This window comes from Littorina saxatilis, linkage group LG3 (assembly GCF_037325665.1).
Source record: "Littorina saxatilis isolate snail1 linkage group LG3, US_GU_Lsax_2.0, whole genome shotgun sequence".
In the NCBI taxonomy this organism is placed as follows: domain Eukaryota; kingdom Metazoa; phylum Mollusca; class Gastropoda; order Littorinimorpha; family Littorinidae; genus Littorina; species Littorina saxatilis.
Window position 1 is genome coordinate 7,502,984 of NC_090247.1, and position 9,130 is coordinate 7,512,113.

Below are 9,130 nucleotides of genomic sequence, written 5' to 3' on the forward strand. Positions count from 1 at the left end.
TTCACCAAGTTTGGTGACGATCGGTCCGTTCATTCTTGAGATCTATACGCGAACACAAACAAACAAACACATCGAGCGAAACCTATACACACCCCTATACCGGGGGTGTAACAACGTGTCTTATCTCGAACATTTAAGTATGCATTTGTATATATATACATTATCATTACACACTCATAGAACAGCATCTACTGATCGCTCTATAAATGCTTTAGCCTTTTTGTCTAATTGGTCATAATTATTTAGTTTTCAGCTACACAAGGTAATATACCGTATTGTGTAAATCGCTTTTAAATGTCAAAGGTTCACCGAGCACAAAACAGTTATTAAATGTGATACGGGTTAGTGTTGTTAGTTTTAAGTGCAATCCTTAATTCATAGTAAATGTGATGTCTTTTATGTCTATGATCGCCTCACACTGGATGGCAATTTTCCTTGTTTTTATAAGGACAGTAAAAATGTTCAGTCTTGAGTCTTATTAAGAACACTTTCTATGCAAACTAGAAATAGAAGAAGAAACAAGTCGCGTAAGGCGAAATAACAACATTTAGTCAAGCTGTCGAACTCACAGAATGAAACTGAACGCACTGCTTTTTTTCCAAGACCACATACTCGTAGTTTCGTCAGTCCACCGCTCGTGGCAAAGGCAGTGAACTCGACAAGCCATGCAGAATAGTGCGGTAGTGGTCGCGCTGAGCAGGATAACACGCTTTTCTGTATGTGTATTCTTTTTAGATTACTGAGTTTGTTTTTAATCCAAACATATCATATCTATATGTTTTTGGAATCAGGGACAGACAAGGAATAAGATGAAATTGTTTTTAAATCGATTTCGGAAAATTAATTTTAATCATAATTTTCATATTTTTAATTTTCAGAGCTTGTTTATAATCCAAATATAACATATGTATATGTTTTTGGAATCAGACAATGACGAAGAATACGATGAAATTGTTTTTGGATCGTTTAATAAAAAAATAATTTTAATTACAAGTTTCCGATTTTTAATGACCAAACTCATTCATTATTTTTTAAACCACCAAGCTGAAATGCAATACCAAAGTCCGGGCTTCGTCAAAGATTGCTTTGCCAAAATTTCAATCAATTTGATTGAAAAATGAGGGTGTGACAGTGCCGCCTCAACTTTTACAAAACGCCGGATATGACGTCATCAAAGGTATTTATCGAAAAAAAGAAAAAAACATCCGGGGATATGATTCCCAGGAACTCTCATGTCAAATTTAATAAAGATCGGTCCAGTAGTTTGAATCGCTCTACACACACACACACGCACAGACACACACACACACACACACACACACACACACACACACACACACACACACACACACACACACACACACATACACCACGACCCTCGTCTCGATTCCCCCTCTATGTTAAAACATTTAGTCAAAACTTGACTAAATGTAAAAACCAGCATGGGGCAGACAGCTCGTTCTAATATAGGTACAATTTAGAGTAAGAGGCACATTTTTTGCCGGTTTTGACTAATAATTTTATTGATCCTTGCTGAATTGGTTCTCTTAACTCAGTTTTTGTATCCTCCTTTCTTTCCGCATTCTGTTTACTGTATTACTACAAATAAAAGGCAAAAGCGAAAATAAAAGGTAATTTCAAGCAAAATTAACACCCTGAAAAGGGTCTTATATATCTATCAGTTTTCCTTTACCGTTCGACTCGCATAAATGATTTAGATCACTTGAACTTAAATTTGATTCGTTTCTGTTCTTTACAGGACGTACCTTTTTCGGTGAACCCAATCCAGAGACCTGATAATGTGTACTGCCCTTGAGGCTTTGAATTAAACAATTAGATGCGGTAATGCAAACAGACAGACGGCACAGAAGCAGAGTTTGAAATCAAGACGGGAGCCGTTGAACGTAATACTAAACGTCGAGTTGTTTGTTTGTTTGTTTGCTTTACGCCCAGCCGACCACGAAGGGCCATATCAGGGCGGTGCTGCTTTGACATATAACGTGCGCCACACACAAGACAGAAGTCGCAGCACAGGCTTCATGTCTCACCCATTCACATTATTCTGACACCGGATCAACCAGTCCTAGCACTAACCCCATAATGCCAGACGCCAGGCGGAGCAGCCACTAGATTGCCAATTTTAAAGTCTCAGGTATGATCACGGGGCGGACGCCTTACCACTAGGCCAACCGTGCCGGTCGTCGAGTTGTGGCTGGTAGGCCATTGACAAGTGTTTGAGAGATCCTGTGGCTTTTTTTCTTGTCCGTTTGTCAGCTTATGTTTTCGTCGCTTTATTGTTCTGTCGCAACTCTGTCCGTCTGTCTGCTTTGCATACCGGTCTGTCCGTAAATGCATGTGTCTGTGTGTTTGTCTATCTATATCAGTGTGCGCCTGTGTCCATGTTTCTGTCTCATTCTGCTTGTCTGAATCTATAAAATGCCTGTCCGTCAGTCCGTTGAGCTTCCTAAATCTCTGCATGCATGTAGGTCTGCTTCTGTGCCGTCTGTCTGTATCAGTGCCTGCCTGTCTGAGGTCACGTGCCTTAAGCCTGATATTAATCGAGCGAAGTCGAGTCCCTTAAGCCTGATATCAATCGAGCAAAGTCGACGTTTCGAAGTCTACTTCAAGAACCTCGCTGCGCGAAGCTTTGGTAAGAAGTTTTCGGTAAAGAGACTTTGCGAAGTCTTCGTGAAGTCAACTTCGGGCTCAATCAAATGAGGATTTCAATTACTGAAACCAGGAGTGGGAACAGCAATAGGACGTTAGGATACATCAGTACTGATACTACTCAGTACGAATCAAAGTCAGTCTGTTAGCATCCTGGTTTGAATCACACAAAGTTGCACCGTGGCACATGTCCCGTGCACAGTGTTTACCTATGGCTTGGCTGGAGTGACGAAAGAGTAGCGGCCAATGGGGCTCTAAGACTAAACGGGATTAAACGGGTACGCACATTGTGTTGGTTTTGTGCTGCCTGTGGCATCTACCCGCCACACCCACCCGCGTTCACGTTTTCGGAATGCACACCCGTACGTTTGTGGGGTACCCGGCTTTTGTTCGTTTTGAAATGGTAAAGTGGACAGTGGTGTGATTTGTGTAGATTTTCGTTTTTTTGTGAGACGCTTGGAAGGTGTCGGTCTGTCTTGCTGTCTGTCTGTACAACTGTCTGCCTGTGTATACATGTACAATATCTGTATATATATGTCTGTATCTGTCTGTCTGAGTCTCTGCAGTGTTGTAAGATTCCCACCCGCCTGACTGAATAACTGATTCCATATGTTACAATTAAATTGACATTACACAAAAGTTTAAGTTTTCGGTATGCATTATCCGCATGTAAAAACCTGCTCCTGAATTGCACAAACAATGTGCAAAGTGTTTTAATGTAAACCCAAAGGGTGTGGTTCGGTTCTGAAGTGCAACCAAAAGCAAGGCGTAGTTTCGACATGCCTATCGTTAAATTAAAAAATACCTTTTGTGGCCCATACGCCTTTCTTCCCCCAACAGTCTCTCTCTCTCTCTCTCTCTCTCTCTCTCTCTCTCTCTCTCTCTCTCTCTCTCTCTCTCTCTCTCTCTCTCTCTCTCTCTCTCTCTCTCTGCTCTCTCTCTCTCTCTCTCTGCTCTCTCTCTCTCTCTCTCTCTCTCTCTCTCTCTCTCTCTCTCTCTCTCTCTCTCTCTCTCTCTCTCTCTTTGTTGTCCAACTGTCATCGTTTCCTCCCCGCTGTGTATCTATCTATCTATATATATATACGACTAGTGTCTGTCTGTCTGTCTGTCTGTCTGTGTGTCTGTGCGCGATGCGCGGCCAAGGTTCTCGATGGATCTGCTTCAAATTTGGTGGGCTTATTCAGAGAGACCCCGGACACAACCTCATCGATGAGATATTTCAACAAGTGCTCTCAGCGCGCAGCGCGGAACCGATTTTGGTTCCACCTCAGCTATTTTGGTTCCACCTCAGCTTACCCGGGCCCCCATACCGACACACCATAGCCGCTACACCACATCACAACGCCAAAGTTCTCGGTGGATCTTTTTCAAATTTGGACACCGTATTCAGCTACACCCCGGACACAATATCATCGATGAGATATTTCAACACGTGCTCTCAGCGCGCAGCGCTGAACTCATTTTCGTTTTTGCGTTCATTTCACCATTATAAGTAACTCTTCCTTATCTTCTCCAGTGTTTGGCGTTTATCTCCCTTCCTTCGTGTGGCTTTCCCGTTCAGTTCTAAGTTACTATTACTATTTTTAGAATGTCACTGCGCTGTCCACTGCGCTGTCCACAACGCTTCCCTTGCACCCGTAAGTTGTTCTTACTGTCAAAGTGAAAAGGTCGAATCAATTTATAGCCACGCGAAAAATACACTCTCACCTATCTCTATATATTTATAGATACAGATATGCATATATATATACGGCTTCTCTGTGTGTGTGTGTGTTTGTGTGTGTGTGTGTAGGCAAAAACCTATGTATTATAGAGTTCTGTTTGTGATGGGGTCTAGCGGCTTTTGTCTGTCTGTATGTTCTGGCATGTGAGAAGCCACAGCAGATAATATAGGGCTAAGAAATAAGCTCTAAAATTCTCAATCCCGTTTGACAGGACTTCGCCTTTCAAAGGTGATTGTGGTGAACCGCCACGCTGTCTGTCTCTGTCGCGCCGTTCACCCCAAATTCCCGTTTCTGAGGTACTATTTTTAGAATGTCACTGCGCTGTCCAGAACGCTTCCCTTGCACCCGTAAAGTTGTTCTTACTGTCAAAGTGAAAAGGTCGAATCAATTTATAGCCACGCAAAAAATACACTCACCTATCTCTATATATTTATAGATATAGATATACATATTATATATATACGGCTTCTCTGTGTGTGTGTTTGTGTGTGTGTGTGGGCAAAAACCTATGTATTATAGAGTTCTGTTTGTGATGGGGTCTAGCGGCTTTTGTCTGTCTGTATGTTCTGGCATGTGAGAAGCCACAGCAGATGATATAGGGCTAAGAAATAAGCTCAAAAATTCTCAATCCCGTTTGACAGGACTTCGCCTTTCAAAGGTGATTGTGGTGAACCGCCACGCTGTCTGTCTCTGTCGCGCCGTTCACCCCAAATTCCCGTTTCTGAGGTACTATTTTTAGAATGTCACTGCGCTGTCCAGAACGCTTCCCTTGCACCCGTAAGTTGTTCTTACTGTCAAAGTGAAAAGGTCGAATCAATTTATAGCCACGCAAAAAATACACTCTCACCTATCTCTATATATTTATAGATATAGATATACATATATATAGATACGGCTTCTCTGTGTGTGTGTGTTGGTGTGTGTGTGTGTGGGACTAAAACCTGTTGATTGTAGAGTTCTGTTTGTGATGGGGTCTAGCGGCTTTCGTCTGTCTGTATGTTCTGGCATTTGAGAAGCCACAACAGATAATATAGGGCTAAGAAATAAGCTCTAAAATTCTCAATCCCGTTTGACAGGACTTCGCTTGCAGAGGTGATTGTGATGAACCGCCACGCTGTCTGTCTCTGTCTCGCGATTCACCCCGGCGAAGCCGGGTATTCCTCTAGTACTATATATATATGCGTAGCACAAATTAATTTGTGTTTATAATCACTCTCTGGGTCTACAAACTAATCACCGACTAATCACGGCACCAAGCCTGGTTAAAGAAACATTCCTCCTCATGTTATTGAGTATGTCAATCCTCACTGCTCTGTCCAGGCATACCGGCACGGTGGCCTAGTGGTAAGGCGTCCGCCCCGTGATCGGGAGGTCGTGGGTTCGGCCGGGTCATACCTAAGACTTTAAAATTGGCAATCTAGTGGCTGCTCCGCCTGGCGTCAGCTGGCATTATGGGGTTAGTGCTAGGACTGGTTGGTCCGGTGTCAGAATAATGTGACTGGGTGAGACATGAAGCCTGTGCTGCGACTTCTGTCTTGTGTGTGGCGCACGTTATATGTCAAAGCAGCACCGCCCTGATATGGCCCTTCGTGGTCGGCTGGGCGTTAAGCAAACAAACAAACAAACAAACAAACTGTCCAGGCTTACATACGTTAAGGGCATTTTTCCATTTCGACACATACATACAATGAACAGCCTGTGTGTGTTTTTTTGCAATGTGAAGTGTGAGAATTATTTGCTGAATTTTTTCCCTAGTTTGACACTGGTGTCTGATAATCTTAATCAAAAGAGGCAGGGTCAGAGCGCTATTTTAATATCTTAGAAACAAAGGGACATAAGCGTTCTAAATGAATAACTCTCACTTACTCTTGTTGCACAAGTCTTAGAGGGCTTGCGCCCCCATGGTGTCAGAGAGTGAGAAAAAAAAAGTTACAATAGTTTCAGTTTTTGGTGTCAGTCAGTAAAATGTCTCACACTGCACAGAAGCAGCCAGGGTGCAGATTTTCGGTGTATGCCCACGTGCATGGATACTTAACTTATTTACCCCATGTACAAAATCTTTCAAGATATTTCGTGCTTTTTACAATTATTTCCAACAGAAGGAAAGTACCTTTAATGTTCTATGATTCATCATTGTCACCACATGAAGCGCTTCGCTGCATGCTAAAGGGCTCAACAATTAAGGACAAAGCTACTTGATTTTCTTTTCTTTATTTGGTGTTTAACGTCGTTTTCAACCACGAAGGTTATATCGCGACGGGCTATACTTGATTAGAAGTGCAACTCTTTACAGACGTCGAGCACTGATTTGCGTTTATCCTGGTTGTTGTTCTGCATAGTTTAATACTGGCTTTAGTTGTTTGTTTTATTAGCTGTTGTATTCTGTGTGTGTGTGTTTGTTTGTGTGTATTTTTTCTCCATTTTGTTCTTTTTCTAAACTCTTGCACATCATTTGTTTTGGCATAAAACACGTGTATAATTCACTTAGTCTCGTTTGTGTCAGTGACAACAGTAGCAACTATGACAACTATAGGACGCCCTCCCCCCCCCCCCCCCCCCTCTTCCGAATAGAAACAAACAAAGGACAACAAACAAATAAAAACACCACCATCAACAACAAAACAACATGAACAGACCCCAATTGCCACAACAAACGAATACTCGAATGACACAGCAACAAAACAAGGAAAACATTCAGTATATATATAAGACAACACACATATAAGACAAATAGAGAGACAGAGAGACAAATAGAGAGACAGAGAGACAGAGTAACACACAGAATTTCCCTCACGGTTACTTACCTTTAAATCAGGACACCAACATAGTGTACACAGGCACACGTTGTTGCTGGTTATGCACTAGTTCCTGAGTTGGTCGGGTTCTAATCCTCACAGGTCATGCTAATCACAACATATCACCTGTTGATGTTCCAAAAGTCGTCTTTTGTTACACCTGTGACATCACAATGCGTCTGTCTACAATACCGTTGATTAACTAATAATCTAAACACAGTATTACGATACTTCAGAAAACTCTCTTTCGTGGCTATACGCACAGTTGTGAAACCATACTCAAGAATGAATCATTCAGTAAAACATTTCACTAATATTTGACAGCACTGAGGTTCGCAGCGTTGACTCAGTAAGCTTTCAGCCATACATTTCACAAAACATTTGACAGCAAGTTTTTAGTGTTGACTGACGCAGAAAGCTTTTAGCCAAAACCGCAGAGGAGTTCTTCCATTCACAAATGCATGTGTGAACGTGGGCCCAGCTTAGCCTGCACTACAGCGATGATGAAAACAGACCGATCCCACTTCGTCAAGTGAAGTCTTGTCTCTGTCCTGGCTAAGCCAGTCTTCACTCACTGCACCACGTTTGTTTTGTCACTCACCGAACTTAACGACACCGACACACCTTCCTTTTAACTTTGACTCCATGGTCCACGGCTGACCTTTGGGAGACCTGCGCGTATAGACTTTTACGGACTGTCGGTTGTGGTACTGTTACAGAGACTGTCTGCAACTAGCGCACTCCTTTACAAAACAATCAAGAGTACAAAATTCGGTCTCCGCGACTGACCCGTGCTTGACCAGCGGTTGAGGTTGTGACGGTACCTGTCGCTTTGTGTTGACCAAAGCCTGACCAAGAGAGGGTCACACATGAGCGCTCATAAGCTTACGTTCGTACGTTGCGCACCTGGGGAGATATCTAAGTTGACAGCCAGGGAATGTTGAAAGACTTTTAGACTAACGGGAGGGCAGGCCTTGCTATGTATGACAAGCCTGCGCTGACACTTCTTTCCGCGCGAGCCCCGACTCTCGGTTGTACCCCACCCACGTTTCTATACTCTCTCTCTCTCTCTTCCCTCCCTTACTTTCTTCATTCTCTCAGATGAAACAGCACTCCAAACTACATGGTATAGACTCGGCCGACCACTTTTCGTCCGGAGCACAGCACTTCACTATTTTTGGGCTGTGGCTTGGCAGAGTTCTCTTCCAGCGTTGTGAGTGTCCCCGCCCCTTGTTGTTTCGAGTGTGTTTGTCTGTCTGTATGCTTGTTTGTGAATCTATTTGGTTGTTCATTTATGGCTGACGGGTTAACTGTTCCAAATTCGTAATGTCATTTTCTGCGAGCGTTTATCACTTGTGCTTGTTATGTCTGTCGATAGTTTTGAAACTGCAGTATGTGTTTGTCTGTCCGCGTCGAAATGCGAGCGCGCGTACACACACACACACACACACACACACGCATACATGAATGTACGCACACAGACGCACGCACGCACGCACACAAAGACTGCCGGCGTGGTACCACAGTGTGTGTGGAGGGGGTATCAGTGGAGAGTGTGTGTGTGTGTGGGGGGGGGGGGGCGAAATGCGCAGCTGTGGGGCAGATTCTATGATTTGTCTGTGTGTCAGTCTCACTATTCGCGATCGTGTATGCGTCCGTTCTCGTAACCACAATTTTCATCGCCAATAAATTTCGCAAGTAAACATATCCTTATGCAGAAGTTCTTTCTGTCTGCGTATTACTTGCACGCGGCCATTTGTAGAACAAGCGGTTCACGCCTGCTTTGTCGTGGCGCTGAGGGTGATTAAGGTTAGTTTTTCTTACCAAGGAGGAAAACAAAACCCAAAGTGAGAGGAATTTTTTGGTGAATTAATGTTGTGACCCGCGACGTCAATGTCGATATGCGAAACTAATTTAACCTGTCGACATTCGTTATTAAACGGA

At 43.2% G+C, this 9,130-nt stretch overlaps 1 protein-coding gene across 5 annotated transcripts in view; it reads right to left on the reverse strand.

Annotated features, from left to right (window-relative positions):
- LOC138961517 (adhesion G-protein coupled receptor G6-like) overlaps positions 1 to 8,123 on the reverse strand; it is a 437,302-nt gene extending 429,179 nt beyond the window's left edge. For 3 of the 5 annotated variants that reach the window (XM_070333174.1, XM_070333172.1, XM_070333170.1), the window contains exon 1: positions 7,196 to 8,116. The gene's annotated coding sequence lies outside the window, so the exon portion shown is untranslated. Of the gene's footprint in view, positions 1 to 7,195 lie in introns of all 5 variants that reach the window. The other 2 variants (XM_070333173.1, XM_070333175.1) reach the window with 2 other exon arrangements.
- Positions 8,124 to 9,130: the final 1,007 nt, after the last annotated feature.